Source organism: Conger conger, chromosome 17 (genome assembly GCF_963514075.1).
Source record: "Conger conger chromosome 17, fConCon1.1, whole genome shotgun sequence".
Lineage (NCBI taxonomy): Eukaryota > Metazoa > Chordata > Actinopteri > Anguilliformes > Congridae > Conger > Conger conger.
The window spans coordinates 37168028-37185313 of record NC_083776.1 but is presented as its reverse complement, the minus strand read 5'-3'; the positions used below and the strand labels follow the sequence as shown (position 1 = coordinate 37185313).

Below are 17286 nucleotides of genomic sequence, written 5' to 3'. Positions count from 1 at the left end.
TGTAAGATGTCATTCTGGGCCGTGTCAAGCCCACCAACACTTGCAAATTGCTCAGATGGGACAACCCTACATTCCAAAGAGAACACCCATTGGAGTGCGTCAGAGTTAGACTTTGGGAGAGGGGAATGTTAGACAATGCACGATAATTGTTGTATGATATAGTGAAATTCGCCTGTTGACGTTTAATTCATTTTACTCAATTCTGCTCTCATATCTTATGTCATATGTCACCGCCTTCTTGCGTCTGTCCAATCTGCTGTGACTATGAAAACCTCGTGTGCTTTGTACACAGAATCGGCTTCGCTCAAGCTCTGCCTTATCCAATCAAAAGGGCTTTTCTCTGGTAAACTCTGGCTTGGCCAATCAAAATGGCATTTCTGTGCGTGGCGCACGTTCCCGGCGCTGAAGCGGAGCGGTGGTGTGTGCGGGGCCACCGTATGTGCGCGCAGTACTCGCACCGCCTGCCAGTGTGTACCCACTACATCAATAGCACCATTGCAGAGGGTGCTCTTTAGCCTTTGCATTTAGTGGCAGAGAAGCCGTACTCGTGAAAGATTTAAGAATACTTCAAATTTCAACAACATCTGACACTGTAAGTATAGACCTCTAATTTTTTGCTTTGCTTTTTTGCAAAGACAGGCAAGTGACATTTTCCGGTGTGTTTATGCTGCTGATTAGTCGATGAAACTAGCGAAGGTTAATGGAATTGGACAAGCCTGGAGAATGTGCAGGCAAATTCAAATTCACCCTAGAATTATCCGTGTTGTTAATTTGCAGTTATTTATTACATGCCATTGCATTTCCCTTAAGCGCGGACTAATGTTTTTGTGTTAGCATGGTAGCTTAGCCACACTTGTCGTACAGTTGGGACCTCATGCCATGTGTAAAGCCATAGCTAGTTCGCTAGCTTTCAAATACTGTAGCTAGCTATAGCTGTACACTGTACTAGCTAGCTTTCAAATGAATATTGTGGTGTATAGCTTTAAATATATTAAAGAAGGAATCTATTGGGGGCGAACAATGAAAAGATGTTAGTCAACTGGGTTCCAGTCCGTTAACATTGTTTTCTTTGATCGGTCCATGGGCACATAGCTAGCAAGTTCGCTAGCCAATGTTAAATAAGCAAGTTAGCTGACGGGCTAATGTCAACTATGTATGATTGGTTGTATTTTGTTTTACGCAATGTTTGTGGTCGCAATGTAATGGTAGCCACGGTATACTTCATGGATGTCACACGGATTTATCCAGTTAAACTTAAAAAACGATGTAGTAAGCTGGCTGCTAGTTATTATGCTAATAATTGCTACTGGAGATCTCACAACCTGCTTGCAAAGACGTAGCTGGTTAACTAGTGGACCCTGCCAGGGACGATATTATATTATATTCACAATACATTTCACGTTAAGATACCCACCTTGTAAATGTTTCCTTCGATAATGTTCATACAACAACCCACATTATCTGCCATGAGCTGTCATCTGTAGACAACGTTACGCAGTAATACAATGCTATAGCGATCTATATCCACAACGTTAGCACTGGCTAACTTACCCCATCTAATAACACATTAAAGAAAACATTAAGCTAAGAGATGGCAGATGCCTAGCAAGCTAACTTGGCAAACGTTAGCCAAGTTTACATGTTCCTTCATCACCCCTCATACTACGTAGCTACCTACATCGAATGCGGATTTAAAATCTGACTTCAGGATCCCTGTGGTGCTGACACTAGCAAGAATAATAAAAAGCTAACGGTAGCTGGATATATCGGCGTAGGCATGCATTCATTTTATATGGATCGGTGGGTTTGGCGAGACCGAACGCGTGATCTTCGTGTCCTTACTTCTTACATTGTTCTCAGCGGTGCGAAGCGTGACATTATGTTTGGAGATGGGGATTTTGTGCGTGAAAGCGGAATGCCGTCAACCCAAATCCGTTTTTTTTCCTCCTGCAAACGCGTCCTCGACAGCGGGTTGTTTTCCGCAGGAGTGCTTCATTTAGCCAGGCTGTCTTCTGTTCGGCTTTATTACTGTCGCAGTGGAGCAGAAGTCACCTGAGCAAATGAAGTGCCGCTCGCGGCGGCGTCCCCCCAGCGCAGGACTGCGGGGACTCGCGTTAACCTCCGAGTGGGTTTGATTAGAGACAGGCGGCCGTCTTCTTGGCTGCTGCTGCATATTATTCTCCGTGTCACTCACGCTGCGGGCTTCGTTTGGAATCGACCAAGTAATTTCCAACCTTTTAACGGTTTGCCTTTTTCCTGGAGGTCAGTCTAGTTTATATCGCGTACGGAATAAACGGTGTTAATCAAATGGGATGACTGTTCGTGGCGCCTGGTCCATATTTATTTCATGCTGCCGGGCACTTGAAAACAGAAAGCTCCAGACAGTATTTTATTTATTTATTTTATTTATATTTATTTTCTGTGCATCTTTATGTTTCTCCCTGTCTCCCTCTTTAAATGAGCGAACCTTTCAACAGCTGTCTGAGTGATAGTCTATGAAAGCCACCCAGTTTTGTTCTGCTTCAGCCTGCTGTTGTACAGGTTTTTTTTCTGCACAGTTCACCAGTGCACAAGCTGTCCGTGTGTGATATGATCAAACAAGACGAGGGTTTGTGCAAGTTACTTATTCAGCCACTGTGTGTTCTGACATATTTCTGGACCTCTACAGAACAGACCCTGAGAGGGCTCGTTGGATCCTTGTTGGTCACTCAAAATTCTCAGAAGGAATGAAATATGAGCTCCCCTTCTTGCTCATACTCGTCCAGTCTCTGCCCATTGTACCTGTCTGCATCTGTCAGCAGCATCATGGTGCATGCCTCGTGGCTAAGGCACCTGACTGGCACCTGGAAGGTTGGTGGTTCAAGCCCCTGTGTAGTCACGGTAAGATCTGTGCAGCTTGGCCTCAGCTTAGTCTAATCAACTGCCAGCTACATAGCTGTGATGTAATGCAGTGTAATGAATGTGACTAGGGAGCCAAAGCCCCAGAAAGGTCTGCTGTCACCCGCCGTGTGCACATTACATGTTATTTAGTTGGCGCTTTTATCTTAGTGTGATTAGACTATGCAGGAGCCAATCCCCCTGGAGCAATGTGGGGTTAAGGGCCCAACGGCTGCCCTGATTTTACTGTGGCAATGCTGGGGCTTGAACCACTAACCGTCCAGGTCCCCATATTGTAACTTAGCCACTAGGCTACAGGCTGCCCCAGTCATGTACCTTAGCCAATAGGCTACAGGCTGCCCCAGTCATGTACCTTAGTCAATAGGCTACAGGCTGCCCCAGTCATGTACCTTAGCCACTAGACTACAGGCTGCCCCAGTCATGTACCTTAGTCAATAGGCTACAGGCTGCCCCAGTCATGTACCTTAGCCACTAGACTACAGGCTGCCCCAGTCATGTACATTAGTCAATAGGCTACAGGCTGCCCCAGTCATGTACCTTAGCCACTAGACTACAGGCTGCCCCAGTCATGTACCTTAGTCAATAGGCTACAGGCTGCCCCAGTCATGTACCTTAGCCAATAGGCTACAGGCTGCCCCAGTCATGTACCTTAGCCAATAGGCTACAGGCTGCCCCAGTCATGTACCTTAGCCAATAGACTACAGGCTGCCCCAGTCATGTACCTTAGCCAATAGGCTACAGGCTGCCCCAGTCATGTACCTTAGCCACTAGACTACAGGCTGCCCCATGTGGGCAGGGTCACTGATTGGAGGCTTCCGACGCAAATTCTCTTTGGTCAGCACACCCGCTGGTCTGTTTCGTGCTCGGTTGTGCGGAACGAGGCCCCCGGCGCCCAAGCCCACCGTCTATCGGCCATTTTGTGTTTACACAGAGGCCCGTGGTGAAGGTTGGAGCCTGTCCATTACTGCACTGTTACTGCAGTGTGGTTATGGATCAGATAGTCGAGCCCTGTTCATCACGGTAGGCTTCATGCGTGTACGCTGGCGTTTCCGTGCTCTGATTGACAGTTGTTCCTCCCCTTGGTACGAGGGCTGTGGTGTATCCACATTGATTCTCTCTCGCTCTGACTGAGGTCACTGAACTTGTGTAAACAGTGTTCTGATGGAAAAGACTGCTGTGTGTACATTAATATAACAAGGTTATGCACAGAGTTATTGCTGACAAATTGGAAACCGTGCTACTGTTTCATCTTCACTGTGCCCACGTATTTACACTTGCATTTGCATACATGTGCAGTATTTACTGTAACCATTAGCCTCCATATTGTTTTACATATCCATATCATTACAGGATTGTCTCTGTAGAAACGGCCTAACCTACGTACGAGAGAACGGAAGAAATTAGTCGCACTGCTGCTGTTTGAACATGAATGAATGCAGGCCTGGCAGATATGAACTAATGCACCTGCTAGTGCAGTGTATCTGCCTCTGCTACAGGCTGCACAACCCCAACCCCCGATTAATCCCATATCATTATCATTATTATTATTATTATTATAATCCACCATCTGTAGATGGGCAGTGGAAAAAGGTGGTCATGGGGTTCACCATTAGGCTGTGCAGAAAGCACACTCCCCATAAGCAGCCGTGTGTCTGTGTGTCTGTGTGTCTGTGTGTCTGTGTGTCTGTGTGTGTGTGTGTGTGTGTGTGTGTGTGTGTGTGTGTGTGTGTGTGTGAGAGAGTTGTGTGTGTGTGTGTGTGAGTGAGTTGTGTGTGTGTGAGTGTTCTGTCAGCGTTTTCTTTCTGAAACGGAAGTGGGTAACCATGGCTCTCCTTTGTAAATGGGAATAAGGGAAAACCCAAATATCTGATCTGTGAAGGTTTTGGTTTAAAGTTTAAACCTGCTGCCAGTGTCTGTTTCAGGTCTGGGCAGTATGGCTGGGGCCTGTTTTCTGAAAAGATCCCTAGTTTATTGGTCTGGTTAGAGGAGTCACAGACAGGCTGACTGTAATAGGACTGGTTAGAGGAGTCACAGACAGGCTGACTGTAATAGGACTGGTTAGAGGAGTCACAGACAGGCTGACTGTAATAGGACTGGTTAGAGGAGTCACAGACAGGCTGACTGTAATAGGACTGGTTAGAGAAGTCACAGACAGGCTGACTGTAATAGGACTGGTTAGAGGAGTCACAGACAGGCTGACTGTAATAGGACTGGTTAGAGGAGTCACAGACAGGCTGACTGTAATAGGACTGGATAGAGGAGTCACAGATAGTCTGATTGAATCTGTGCATCCCTCATTTCATTTGTGCTATTGTTTTATGAGTGGTGTTAAATCTCTTTGTGAGCCTAGCACTTCCTCTGAAAATATTCGCTGTCAACATATTGAATATTTGTTCTGTAGGATGTAGAAATCTACCCATCTAGCCGAGACCAATGGAAAGGATCTTACCATCACAGCACGCACCTCACAGGTCTGTGAAAGCTCATCTCAGGACAGCTGCCTTTCTCCTGCATGTAAATTTGCTCCATTTCTCTCGTTTGATGAGACCTGGCCCCAGGTATTGCAGGTTCTGCTGGGCAGGGACTAGTGCGTGTGCACTAATCCCTGTCTCTGAGGCCGTGACATCGTATTGATGCACCTGTTCAGGTTGCTTCACCGCCCCACTGTGACTGACTGATTCATCTCTGAGGGATGGGGAATTACACAGGATATGTGATGTTTAAGCACTCAATAGGGAATTATGGTACAGTAACAGTAGCATTTAAGCCGTTTGCTTATGTGTCAGTTTTCATTCCGCCATCGTCTTGGGTTTCTTTGGCCTGACATTGTGCTTGTGTTGAAAGCGTCTTTTACAAAACCGGTTTTATTACCATTGTAATACTGGAGCACAATATATTGGCTACAATTTATAAGCCTGTGTTAATGATCTACAAATATCACTTGCACATAATACACAGGCTGAAATGAGATAATGGCTCTTGGATTCAAAACACGAAATTGTCTCTTAGTTGGCCAAATTGAGTTTATTCATTGTTATGTAAATCCTTCTGTTTTTTGTAATGGGGCCCAATTAGCTGCATGGCTTTAAACTGACTTCTACATGACTGAATATGACAGAAATTATATTAGGATACATTGTCCACTAAAATAGATTGTTTTGATGTGCCTTTATTTTAGTGTTTTCCCTGATAAATTGGCAGTGTGTATGAATGCGTTTTCAGAATGCGTGTTTGAAATGGCTGCAGAGTGAATTAGATCCGCATTTCCTGAGTCAGCAAGTCAGTTACTGGGATCACACTGGAATGAATCAGTGAGTCAGTTACTGGGATCACACTGGAATGAATCAGTGAGTCAGTTACAGGGATCACACTGGAATGAATCAGTGAGTCAGTTACAGGGATCACACTGGAATGAGCCAGTGAGTCAGTTACTGGGATCACACTGGAATGAGCCAGTGAGTCAGTTACTGGGATCACACTGGAATGAGCCAGTGAGTCAGTTACTGGTATCGCACTGGAATGAGTCAGTTACTGGGATCGCACTGGAATGAGTCAGTGAGTCGGTTACAGGGATCGCACTGGAATGAGTCAGCGAGTCAGTTACTGGGATCACACTGGAATGAGTCAGTGAGTCGGTTACAGGGATCGCACTGGAATGAGTCAGTGAGTCAGTTACTGGGATCACACTGGAATGAGTCAGTGAGTCGGTTACAGGGATCGCACTGGAATGAGTCAGTGAGTCGGTTACAGGGATCACACTGGAATGAGTCAGTGAGTCGGTTCCAGGGATCGCACTGGAATGAGTCAGTGAGTCGGTTCCAGGGATCACACTGGAATGGCTCCCAACCGGCCCCTCACTGGGAAGCCCGATCTTAAACTTGACCCTGCAGAAAGTCCAGTCTGGCGAAGCCATTGGCCGGAAATGAGAGCGTATTGCTCAGCAGTTAAAAGGAGGCTAAGGCGCAACCTTTATGTTTAAAGAAATTAATTAAATGAAATGAAAGTACTAAATATGTCCTATCTTTCGTTTTGGAGAAGTAAGTTTTTATTTATCGTCATGTTTTCAGCCGGTGGAGTGTTCTCCTAGTAGTATGGCACAGAGGATAACTACTCCCCTTCTCCCTCCCCTATAACTCGTCACCCACAGTTTGTGCCGCTGGCCTACAGGGAAGTGCGGGCACCTCATAGCTAATTGACGTCATTACCACACCCAGACAGAGTGAACTTTTACAGTTGGAAATGTCTTAAAATACATTTGAATAATTGAAATACATTCACATGACGTGTGCACATTTTGTCACATTCAACCACCATGTTACTCCTTTAAAGACGGACCTTCAGCTAAACAAGGACCACACTGCCCCTCTCCATGCATAGCCCCCTGTGACATCATGGCCTGTCAGAACCATGGAACGGGGTCAGCCTGGTCAGCATGGTCAAATTCTGGAGTATTTCATTGCAGTTATTTAGCTGACGCTTTTATCCAAAGCAACTTACAGTTAATTCGACTAAGCATGGGAGCAATGTGGGGTTAAGGGCCTGGCTGCTTCTATTTCAGACCCCATAGGATGGTCAGTCTGGGTTGAAAAGCTCTCACGTGTTCGTCTAAAGGTTACCAGCATGCTGTATGTAAAACATGTTTAATCTGTCGCTGCCACAGATATTTTGTATTACGTGAAGTCTGTTTATGTACTATTATGTAACGTTTATGAAGAATACTTGATGAATCCCATGATGGTGTTGAACATCTTGTAAAGCAGGTTTCTTTGTTTGATTTCCAGCTGTTTCTGCGCTTGTGTTTTTCCTTCCGTTAGCCTGGCTCCAGGACGGGGGGTGTTCTGTACGTGGGATCGGCTGTTTGATGCATTATTAATGAAGCCCTGGCGGTGGGCCTTCAGAGGAGTCGTGTGGAACACACTGCATGCTTCTTTCACTGCGCCGGGAGCTCGTGCGTTTCTCTGTGAGTCAGACCACAACGCGCAGTCAGCTTTGACTTCGTGAGCCTGGTAGTCCTGTATCTCGCCTGGTTTACCTCCCACCAAGCCTTGATACGAGGAGAGGCAGAGCTAGTGCGATATCCACCGGCCCCCTGCTTCTGACCTGTCCTCGGCACGCGCTCATATTCGCTGTTTCAGGTTCAGAGAGGGGTGAGCGCTGTGAGGGTGTTGTCGGAGAGACCTTACTGAAGAAGAGCGTGTTTCTCCAGGGCTGCTTGCCGTTTCTCCAGGGCTGCTTGCCGTTTCTCCAGGGCTGCTTGCCGTTTCTCCAGGGCTGCTTGCCGTTTCTCCAGGGCTGCTTGCCGTTTCTCCAGGGCTGCTTGCCGTTTCTCCAGGGCTGCTTGCCATTTTCGGTTCTAGGTTCTAGAGAGTGGCGGTGACACAAGTCTGAGACTCAAATATGAGTTTTCTGAGAACAGCATCTGAAGCAGTGTGTGTGTGTGCGTGCACGTGTATTGCATCTGAAGTAGTGTGTGTGTTTGTGTGTGTGTGTGTATTGCATCTGAAGCAGCGTGTGTGTGTGTGTGTATTGCATCTGAAGCAGCGTATGTGTGTGTGTGTATTGCATCTGAAGTAGTGTGTGTGTTTGTGTGTGTATTGCATCTGAAGCAGCGTATGTGTGTGTGTGTATTGCATCTGAAGTAGTGTGTGTGTTTGTGTGTGTATTGCATCTGAAGCAGCGTATGTGTGTGTGTGTGTGTGTATTGCATCTGAAGCAGCGTGTGTGTGTTTGTGTGTGTGTGTATTGCATCTGAAGCAGCGTGTGTGTGTGTGTGTGTGTGTGTGTATTGCATCTGAAGCAGCGTGTGTGTGTGTGTGTGTGTGTGTGTGTATTGCATCTGAAGCAGCGTGTGTGTGTTTGTGTGTGTGTGTATTGCATCTGAAGCAGCGTGTGTGTGTGTGTATTGCATCTGAAGCAGCGTGTGTGTGTGTGTGTATTGCATCTGAAGCAGTGTGTGTGTGTGTATATTGCATCTGAAGCAGCGTGTGTGTGTGTATATTGCATGTGAAGCAGCGTGTGTGTGTGTGTGTATATTGCATGTGAAGCAGTGTGTGTGTGTGTATATTGCATGTGAAGCAGCGTGTGTGTGTGTATATTGCATGTGAAGCAGCGTGTGTGTGTGTATATTGCATGTGAAGCAGCGTGTGTGTGTGTGTGTGTATTGCATCTGAAGCAGTTTGTGTGTGTGTATATTGCATCTGAAGCAGCGTGTGTGTGTGTATTGCATGTGAAGCAGCGTGTGTGTGTGTATATTGCATGTGAAGCAGCGTGTGTGTGTGTGTGTGTATTGCATGTGAAGCAGCGTGTGTGTGTGTGTATATTGCATGTGAAGCAGTGTGTGTGTGTGTGTATATTGCATGTGAAGCAGCGTGTGTGTGTGTGTGTATTGCATGTGAAGCAGTGTGTGTGTGTGTATATTGCATGTGAAGCAGCGTGTGTGTGTGTGTGTATATTGCATCTGAAGCAGCGTGTGAGTGTGAGTGTATGTTGTTGCATGGAATGTAATACCATACCAATAGGCTGCAGCAGGATTTGCTGTATTATAGCTAAAAATGTCCAAACTACATTTTATTGTTTATGAGCCAGCAAAAGCCTCCTGCCAGGGAATGTAATGACCTAGTGCTTGCTATATATCCACTATATAGTAGCAAATAAATGTTACTGGAAGTAATCTAGCATTATTGAGCCTTTGGCAAGCAAATGGTTTCTTCTGGACTTCATATCTAATCTTAATGTAAATTGATCACTGGGTAGCTCACTGCATATTTTTGATGATGGTGCACTATAGATTTACACATGCAATGTCATGAGATTCTTATACTATTATACTAAATTGTCATGATCATTTTATTTGAAGCAATGGCTCATCATCTTTCCCTGAAATCATCCAGAAGCTGCCCAATTTCCCATCTATGGCTGGTGCTGCCATCGCACAGCGTGATGGACCGCCCCTCATCCCGGGGCACACGGGGTGCTGAGCCGGGATCACACTTCACCTCCGCCCCACGTCCCTGCTGAATTCTCTTCTCAAAACCACATCAGATCTCGGCATTGTGTTGTTATGGAATAGCTTTTTTTCCATTAACTGCAGTCTCAGTGGTGTTCGAATTCCTTCGCCCTCCTCTCCCCAGGCTGACGGGTCTGGGGGAGACGCTGTGCGGGCGGTGTTCATTCTCACTTTGTGCGGATGTGACGGTGACTGTATCTAATGTAAATAAAGATGAGTAGTGCAGCTTCACTGGACGCTGGTCATGTTTGATGAGCCCTGTTTCAGTCCAGATCCCAGCTGCTGTCCTCTGTGCCTGTGTGTGTGTGTGTGTGTGTGTGTGTGTGTGTGTGTGTGTTTATCAAAAGGACTCCACATTTTCTGCTTATTAGCTCTTCAGTGCAGACTGAAGTCATCTGCTGATCGGATGCAAGAAGTGAATATGATATTAATTGGTCTATTAAAAAGGGGGATTTCACGGTTATTGATGTAAATACAATTTACCATTTGTGATCTAGAGAAATGAGTGATTGAATTAAACAATAAACTAATTGTAGAATGTGAAATATTTATTTTAATGGAAACAGATGTGCCTGCTCGTTCCGGCAAATAAGAAATATTTATTTTAATGTGAAACATTTTGATGATTTAACTGTACAGTCTATCATTAGTGTATCGCCATCCTTATAACTGAAGTATTGAAAACCTGCCGAATATTTTAATGCCAAATGAGTCAAGGTGGCATTAATGGTACTACTGTGAGTTCAGAATGCTGAAGGGTCATACGCACATGTTTACTGTGCTGATTACAGGGAATTCATTGTTACTAGTATACTACAACATCTCCATAGTGTTACAGAATTGTAACTTTATTGAAAATGTTTCAGGTTATGTAATCTCTTGTGGAATGTGAAGTGTGTTTTTGTTTCAGATTTAGCTGGTATCATGGTCAGTATTCTTGACTAATTAAAGGTGTGTGTGGGCCTCACATGTATAAAGCCAAACAACACTGTGCCTGGATTGTGTGGGCAAAGCCAAGGCATTAAGGCTGAAGATTTTCTGTAACAGTCATGAAAGGGATCAGATTTGTGTGTGTGTGTGTGTGTGTGTGTGTGTGTGTGTGTGTGTGTGTGTGTGTGTGTGTGTGTGTGTGTTACAGCAGTGACTTTGGCTGGTTTGTGTCACGTGGGTGGAGTGAAAAGTTATATTAGTTTTATGCTTTCAAATTAGTTTTTATTTCTATTTTCTAGTTCCAGTTTTAATTTTGTTTTATTTTTTCAACATTTTTTTCGTTTGTCAATTTACCATTTCTCCCTTTGCTTTGTATACCGCATACCTACTATGCATTTGATTTGTCAACCAAACCTTGGATTTATAATAACTCCTAAGTTAAATATTTTCTTCCTAATGGTAGTCATATGATGGTGGTGAATTGCGAGTGTGTTAAGAGCAGTAGGTGTCCAAGCACTGGCCTTAGTGTTGCCATCTGTTACGACCGTCAGTAAATCATAACAAAAAGGGAGACAAGTGTCATGTCTAGCATATATATATATATATGTGTATGTATATGTATATAAAATAAAAATGTACAGATGTGTGAATGCAAGTGGGATGTCCAGCCTGCAGGAGAACACACAGAACAGGGCCCCCAGAAAGCCCCGGAGGTTACAGCTGGGGGCTCCCCTGGCCCCCTGGCCCCCTGGCCTCGTCAACTAAAACAGTCGACATCCAGTGACAGGAAAAGTTTGTATTGGTTTTGGAAGAATTAGTTTTATTTATTTATGTAATTGGCATCTCTTGTCCCAACTGAATTTGTCAAATTCACAAGGTATGTATACGCGTGCTCATATATACCCCCTGCTGCTTGTCCGGTGAAGACTGCTCTGGGTTCTCCTCCAAATCGGCGGTTCCTCTCAGCACAGGCAGAGCAGGGGCTGAGCAGACAGTCATACCTGTGCACTGAGAGCACATCTCACTTTCATCTTCGTTTCAGTTAACCATGATAACCTTGGCAGAGATAGGAAAAGAGAGAAAGAGAGAGACTCCCCTCCTCTCCAGGATCCTGCACTCATCCCCCAACCTCAGCACCGCCCCCACACAGGGCCCAGACTGTCCCGAGTGCGGCTGTGCGGGTTAATCTCCTCAGGAGCAGGAGCATTAGTAGATTATGAAACTGGGGTATTGTGTGCTGAGTGGAGCTGGCCATAAATACGTGCTTCAGATTTTCTGATGCGGAAATGAGAGTTCCTGGTTGGGTCAGATGCAGAATGACCGCCAGCACTTTACCCACACAGCCGCACGTTCACACATGCAGGAGAGCACGGAGTCGAGGCTGAGTCCACGCCGCGTTCCACCTGCTCCCAGTGGGACTCTCTGTCCTGTTCCTGCTCCCAGCCTGTGGGTCTCTGTCCTGTGCGTTTTGCCAGCGGTCCCTGGGAGCAGCGCTCCAGCTTGGTCTGTCCTTACAGTACAGGCTCCCAACCCTAGCAACAGCAGTGAAGTGAGCAGTGCATTCTGGCCTAGAACATGTACAAGTTTGGTAGTGCTTGGGTTATAAGCTCTTTATGTGTGGTGTCTCCCATTGTGTGTAATAAGTGTGAAATGGTGTCTGCAGCATGTGTTATTTGTGACTGCGCCGAGCCTAAATGACCCTGTGATTTAAAGAGCGTCCCATGTTTCTGTGAGCTTTCATTAGTACTACATGCAAGATCACAGGCTGAGGATCCGTTATGCCTTTGTGGGACTGACAGTGATGGTGGCGTTTTATTCAACATCAGGAGGCTAATCCCCATCTGCGCTGAGAGGAAGAGAAAGGGATTTCAGTCATTCTGAGCTCTGTCTGTTTGCTGCGAGTGTGTGTGTGTGTGTGTGTGTGTGTGTGTGTGTGTGTGTGTGTGTGTGTGTGTGTGAGTGTGTGTGAGTGTGTGTGTGTGTGTGTGTGTGTGTGTGTGTGAGTGTGTGAGTGTGTGAGTGAGTGTGTGAGTGAGTGTGTGAGTGAGTGTGTGTGTGAGTGTGTGTGTGAGTGTGTGTGTGAGTGTGTGTGTGAGTGTGTGTGTGAGAGTGTGTGTGAGAGTGTGTGTGAGAGTGTGTGTGAGAGTGTGTGTGAGAGTGTGTGTGAGAGTGTGTGTGAGAGTGTGTGTGTGTGTGTGTGTGTGAGTGTGTGTGTGAGTGTGTGAGTGTGTGTGTGAGTGTGTGTGTGTGTGTGTGTGAGTGTGTGTGTGAGTGTGTGTGTGTGTGTGAGAGTGAGAGTGAGTGAGAGTGAGAGTGAGAGTGAGAGTGAGAGTGTGAGTGTGAGTGTGAGTGAGAGTGAGAGTGAGAGTGAGAGTGAGAGTGAGAGTGTGAGTGTGAGTGTGAGTGTGAGTGTGAGTGTGAGTGAGAGTGAGAGTGAGAGTGAGAGTGAGAGTGAGAGTGAGAGTGAGAGTGAGAGTGAGAGTGAGAGTGAGAAAAAGGCTTGCAGCTCCAGTGCAGTCACAGCTCCAGTGCAGTCACAGCTCCTGTGCGGTCACAGCTCCAGTGCGGTCCTTCCTGCAGGCCTCAGTGAGTGCTGTGGCATGCTCCTCAGCCTCTGTCCATTCTCCTCCTGGCGTGTGGGATCTGGGCAGGGCTGGCGGGGGCGGGGTGCGCTCGTTGGGAGAGAATCGGGAAGAGAGCTAACCGGAGCGTCACTGGAAACCTGAAGCTGCCCATCTGTTCACAAGAGGGGGGGGTTAATACAGTGCCCTGGCTTCAACAATGCCCTAAACCCCCCCCCCCCAGAAACACACACTGTCTCCTCTGTAAAAACCCTTTTCAACACCAGCAGGTTCACAGAGAAGGAGGAGGGATTGAACAGTGTTGTGGTTTGAGGGTGTTTGTTGCTGCATTTTCTGCTTCATCGTTAGAGGTCCAAAATGACCTATTGTACATTTTAACGGCATTTTTGGGGATGAAATTGTATTTTCTGTGTGTGGAAATGTGACCCCTGGCCCAGCTGATTGCACTCTGACTCTGTCTCCCTCTGGCCCGGGGCGGGAGCTGAGGGACTGCAGTGTCATCCGTCTCCATTATCTCCTCATTGTCCTGCTGAGCTGCTCGGGGTCTTGAGCGCGGTGGTTATTTGAAGCCCCTCTTTGTTGGAAATAATTGAAAATAAAAAGACCATCTTCTCCTGTTCTCTCTTCCGTTCATGATTAGCTCTGCTGACGGGAAGTGGGCCGTTCCTTGGAGGCCGATATCAGGTTACTTCTCTGTTTGAGTGCCGGGGGAAGGGGAATGGCTTGGTGACTTCAGTGGGGACATGCCCCTGTATAGTCCCGTTTAAAAGTTTGTGGACTACATATGAAAAGTGCTGTAATTAGAACATGGTGAAACCAAATAGTATAAAAATACCTTTTAATAAAAGCTCTGAGTCTGTCACCACATATACATTGTTTGATTACAAACATTAATTCTTTCATTATCCTAACCTGCTTATCCTGAACAGGGTCGCAGAGGGGCTGGAGCCTATCCCAGCATACATTGGGCGAACGGCAGGAATACACGCTGGACAGGTCGCCAGTCCATCGCAGGGCACACACACCATTCACTCACTCGCCCTTGATTACAGAGAAAATAAAATATTCAATCAGAAAAAGGTGATCCCAAAACGGTAATTCAGTCTTATTGCCACCTGAGCAGCTTTTTCCATTTATATAATAAGGTGTGTTTGGAATTTCAGCTGATATAACGGATAAAAAATGGATGAATAAGAAAACACAGCAGGTGTGTGACTGGATGTGGAACGTGCTTTGTCCAGAAAATTGGATTTTTTCAGTTAGATCTCCGTTTTTAAAGGGTTTGTATTCTTCTGATGAGCGCTGAACTGTTGCGCTGGTCTGTGTCCAGGACAAGTGGCCCAAGCTGACTGCAAAACAACGCTCATTTCCTGGCCATGCGGAGATGCGGTGAAAAGGGATTTGTTTAAAGCTAGTTTAAATTTGAGGTGAAACGAACTGCTAGACGAAAATGGAAATCTAAAAGCAAGGTCGCTGCAGTCGTTTTGTTGCATTGTGGTAACGTCAATGTTTTTTGTTTGTTTTTATCCATCGGTGCAACTGTTCTTTGTTCTGTAGGTTTGCAATGTTGAATGAGCGGCGTGTAAAACTTTCCTGGCGTGTTTTTAACGTTCTTTTATTGCCTCTTGTCTATGTAATGATCTGGACAATTCTGAATGTGCGCATCGGTGTGTCCAGCGGGGCTTGGGCTCAACTCAACGTCCCAGTGCGTTATGGGTGCTTTTCACTTGAGTAATTACGTTCGGTTCGCCTCCTCGATTGACTGAAATGAGGTGGAATTGACCCCGTTGCTGTTGTTTAGTGCATGGGCCGCGTGTTCTCTGCGGATGGAGCGGCTGTGGACGGCCCAGGGTACACCAGGCTGTAAGTGCGTCACACGCCATGCACACGCCATGCACACGCCATCCTCGCTCTGTTGTATAATGAGTGATTTTGCACACGCTGGCTTTCACTGTTTAATGTTGCTGTGTGTGTGTGTATTTACATTTGATTCAAAATATATAATGGAATATGAATTGAAAAGTCCACATATATGGTCTCACTTAGTACCCGTTTAGTGGAAAAGCGCAGGATGCCTTTAGAAACACCTTTAGATTGAGTTTTCACACACACCTAGTGGTGATGAAAGCTGTGTCTAAAATAAGAGCCAGGTAATTGCTGCAGTTGTACATTCTAGTTAAACCCCTACCCTTGATCTCGCCTTCACTAATGCGCTATCCTGTGTTTAGAATTACTATTAGGGGCCTTCAGATTTAAATGCAGAGGTGTTTTACTTATTTATTTCTGATGCTGTGAAGCATATGTATCCACTAAGTCTACTTTTGTTCGAAGGAAAATAGTTTTGCGTAATGAGGCTATTAGTTACAATTAGGCCTCAGTGCTTGTGTGCCCATGTGAGCATATGAAAGGCATTTGATCATGAGCTGTGTGATAACTCTCTCTCAGAGCTGGCTGGGAGTCGTTCGCGCTGAGTGTGCTGTGTGAACATGGCGGCTTGGTGAAACTCAAACTGCCGGCCACAGCTTGCTGTCTGGTCAATGTGATGATGCTCATTTTAAAGCCTCGCTTTCTCCGTCTCTCTCTCTCTCTCTCTCTCTCTCTCTCTCTCTCTCTCTCTCTCTCCTTCTTCTCTTTCTGTCTCTGTCTCTCTCCCTCTCTTTCTCCCTCTCTCTCTTCCCCTCTCTCTTTTCTCTCTCTCCCTCCCTCTTTCTATCTCTCTCTCTCTCCCTCCCTCCCCCTCTCCCCCCCTCTCTCCCTCTCTCCCTCCCCCTCTCCCCCCCTCTCTCCCTCTCCCTCTCCCTCCCTCTCCCCCCCTCTCTCCCTCTCTCCCTTCCCCTCTCCCCCCCTCCCTCTCTCTCTCTCTCTCCCCCCAGTTTGAACCCTAGGGCCCAATGACAAAGGACTGGAGCGCTATGAGTGGGGAGGCGGGGCAAAGCGGTGACATCACAGCCTCACTGTGCGTCACACGCTGTATTTAGCGGGGAGTGTGATTCTGCAGGTAGTGGCTGTTGAGTGAACTCTGAATGACCTGGTACGGCTGCAACAGATGTTTGTGTTATATGGCCTGGTCATATGGCCCAGCCCGATGCGCTGAGAGGCTGAGGTGTGGAGGCTGGGATGGGGAGGTGCGGAGGCTGGGATGGGGAGGTGCGGAGGCTGGGATGGGGAGGTGGAGGTGCGGAGGCTGGGATGGGGAGGTGGAGGTGTGGAGGCTGGGATGGGGAGGTGTGGAGGCTGGGATGGGGAGGTGTGGAGGCTGGGATGGGGAGGTGTGGAGGCTGGGATGGGGAGGTGGAGGTGCGGAGGCTGGGATGGGGAGGTGCGGAGGCTGGGATGGGGAGGTGTGGAGGCTGGGATGGGGAGGTGTGGAGGCTGGGATGGGGAGGTGCGGAGGCTGGGATGGGAGGTGTGGAGGCTGGGATGGGGAGGTGTGGAGGCTGGGATGGGAGGTGTGGAGGCTGGGATGGGGAGGTGTGGAGGCTGGGATGGGGAGGTGGAGGTGCGGAGGCTGGGATGGGGAGGTGCGGAGGCTGGGATGGGGAGTGTGGAGGCTGGATGGGGAGGTGTGGAGGCTGGGATGGGGAGGTGCGGAGGCTGGGATGGGGAGGTGTGGAGGCTGGGATGGGGAGGTGTGGAGGCTGGGATGGGGAGGTGTGGAGGCTGGGATGGGGAGGTGTGGAGGCTGGGATGGGGAGGTGCGGAGGCTGGGATGGGGAGGTGTGGAGGCTGGGATGGGGAGGTGTGGAGGCTGGGATGGGGAGGTGTGGAGGCTGGGATGGGGAGGTGCGGAGGCTGGGATGGGGAGGTGCGGAGGCTGGGATGGGGAGGTGTGGAGGCTGGGATGGGGAGGTGGAGGTGCGGAGGCTGGGA

General features: G+C 47.4%; 1 protein-coding gene across 2 annotated transcripts in view; it reads left to right on the top strand.

Moving 5' to 3' along the window:
* Window positions 1–413: 413 nt before the first annotated feature.
* The window catches only part of adarb1b (adenosine deaminase RNA specific B1b), a 152316-nt gene continuing 135443 nt past the window's right edge, over window positions 414–17286 (top strand). For both annotated transcript variants that reach the window (XM_061226924.1, XM_061226925.1), the window contains exon 1: window positions 414–592. The gene's annotated coding sequence lies outside the window, so the exon portion shown is untranslated. The remainder of the gene's footprint in view (window positions 593–17286) is intronic.